General features: G+C 32.6%; 1 long non-coding RNA gene across 1 annotated transcript; it reads right to left on the bottom strand.

The window, feature by feature from the left end:
- Positions 1-128: 128 nt before the first annotated feature.
- On the bottom strand, positions 129-2591 carry LOC133313207 (uncharacterized). Its single transcript, XR_009751787.1, has 3 exons — positions 2509-2591; positions 918-1032; positions 129-336 (listed from the first exon to the last, which is right to left on the bottom strand). It is a non-coding gene; the product is annotated as an uncharacterized LOC133313207 (long non-coding RNA).
- Positions 2592-2844: the final 253 nt, after the last annotated feature.

Below are 2844 nucleotides of genomic sequence, written 5' to 3'. Positions count from 1 at the left end.
TTGATTATGATATTAAACGCAGTTACAATCACAACAATTCATTTATAAAAATGCGAATAAACTTTTCCCGTTATTACGCGAGGATTTAAAACATCATATATACAGTAGGGGACTAATAGTATACATACATGATCCATAACTCTATATATATCATATCAAAAAGGTGACTCTGTGCCATAACTACAACATCCTACATCAACCTACATAAACATAATACATCACAGTGTCACAATATATGCAACAGACTCCCAAAATAAGCAGGCAACATCTATGCTCAGATCTACTCATCAACCACGGGCCTCTTGCCCCGAGAACGATCGTCAACTGCTGCGATACCTGAAATATATCCCCATAACGCGGGGTGAGAATGAATCTCAATAAACTTGGGGTTTATGGAGCAGTCTCCACCCAAGAGTCCACTTCCTGCAAGAAAATATCAGGTACCAAGACATAGATAACACCATATAATCCATATTAGAATTTCTGTATCATATATCTTTTCTAATAATTCTCATTTATTCTTATAATGTACTTTCTTATTAATCTTAAGTATGTTCATGTCTTATGTATGAATAAGGCTTCCATCTTATATTTGTAATGTCGTATCATATTCAATAGCATACTCATAATGATTAGAGAACTAAAGTATTATCGGCTATACCTTATGTATACCGTGATCATATCCATAATTGTTTCCTCTGTTCAGAAACCATAACTTACACTTCCAAGGCTTTATTTCATTGAAGATCCTATCATATTAACTTATCATAACATAAATAATATCATATGCATGCACTATATGAATGCAACTACGCAAAGTATCAATATTAACAACAATTATATCCATACGGAAACCATAATCGCCACTGATCATGGCGGAACAAAAAGGCTGAGAAAACTCCTAACCGAAAGCTTACCTGAATGCTTTCCGTTTCTATAACTTGTTTTACACAAAGACTATGAACTTAGCTATCCACGTGTAGTCCGTCTCACAGGGTTCGAATTTCTGGGATTCACACCTCTTGCTTTTCACTGTTACCATAATTAACGTACCGTTAATGACAGTTTATTATATTATTTATTTAAGTAACCAATATTCTTTCGGTTACAAACGTTCATTAACTTTGTGATTCCAACATTCCTTTATTTATTACAATTCATGGCATACAAGGTCTTACTCTTAATTCACAAGTCATAATAGACCCTTAATCGGTTAGTTCAACCACCAATACCCATACATATTTTTATCTCATTAAGACTTACATACACTCTTACGGTCTACAAAACATAGACAAACAATTCATATAAGCTCATTCTAATTCATTTCTCTTACTAACCAAAATCATACATATATAATTTCATCAAGTTTAATTAGCTTATCTCTTGTGAAAGCATTCACACACTATAGTTCCATTAACTTGACATAAAACTAACATCAATTTCCTTAGCCATGTAATACATATTGGTCGAATATTTACATATACATATACTCATGGATTTACCATTTCATCTTAGTTAATTAATGCTTCATTTTACTAACAATTGCAAAGGAACATCACACACTCATAATATTAATTAACACCATTCAATGGCCAAAATACATGTATAGCCTAAATGTGCCCATGTAAGTTCCCCACAATTTATCAACTTTTATATTATAAAACAAGCATTCTTTAAGCATACCTACATGATCAATAATCATTCTTCATCACTCTTGCACTATATGGCCGATTGACCTATTTAATGATTCCATAATTTTCTTTCAAGCTTTCAATCACTTACGTCATATTCAAGGAACCTCCAACACCATTTAGCTTAATGACAACATAATTCCATTCACTTCCATGAAATAGCCGATTGGAACTTATAGAGTTTCAAGGATTTTCTCACCACCTCTACTCTTTACTCTGTATTCTATCAATCTTTAACCAATCATTGAACAAGAGTTCATATGCAAAATTAATCAAACACATCATGTACCTATTTAAACTACCATTGCCAAATAGTAACTATATGACAAATTGAGACTTCTATCAACTTCACTACATTAACACCAACTTGTTTCATGCTAAGTAACCTTCTAATATATATTTTTAGTCGCACACACACATAAAAACAAGATCTAAATATGTCTTATGTAATTTATTTTACTTGGCCGAATTGGCCTATAAAGGATTCTATAGTCTTTCTTCATAATTTCACTCTTAATTTAATTAAAGCAATCATCAAACAATCACTTGAAATCAATATTTCTTTTAGACAATCTAGCAAACACATGGTTGGCACCACTTAATCACATTATGGCTGAAAATTTCTTTGTATATACAAGGTTCCTCTATTTTTATTTTCAACTAAAACAAACATATATAAACTTCCAACAACTAAATACCAATAATCAATCATAAAATTCATCAATATTTCCATGTTTAAACTTATTAATAACAGCCCCCCATCCAAGCAATTAATTTTATAACTTGAAATCTAACACACCAAGTGAAGATTATTTACCTAGGCTAGCTTTTCCAATCACCAGGGAAGACTCCCCAAAGCTTTAAACTATTAGCTTTTCCAATCACCAAGGAAGACTCCCCAAAGCTTTAATCTATGAAATAGTGTCTTTTTTTTTCTTTCTTTTCCTATGCAGGTCGCTGCTGCCCAAAGGAGGAAAGAAGAGATTTAATGCTTCCCACAAAAAAATAAATCTGGAAATAACTTCACAACATAGTTATCTACATGTTTCATGAAGACCACGAGGTGAAATGATGACTAGAACCTAACCTTCAAACTTGCCCTTTCTCCATTGAAGTCTTCGACCAAGGAAGAAGAGAGGGAGAGAGTACAGAG

This window comes from Gastrolobium bilobum, unplaced genomic scaffold (genome assembly GCF_033153095.1).
Source record: "Gastrolobium bilobum isolate Gb01-03AN ecotype WA unplaced genomic scaffold, APGP_CSIRO_Gbil_v1 utg17978, whole genome shotgun sequence".
NCBI classification, from domain to species: Eukaryota; Viridiplantae; Streptophyta; class Magnoliopsida; order Fabales; family Fabaceae; genus Gastrolobium; species Gastrolobium bilobum.
Note: the sequence above shows the minus strand (reverse complement) of the source record. Positions and strands in the feature narration are given on the sequence as shown.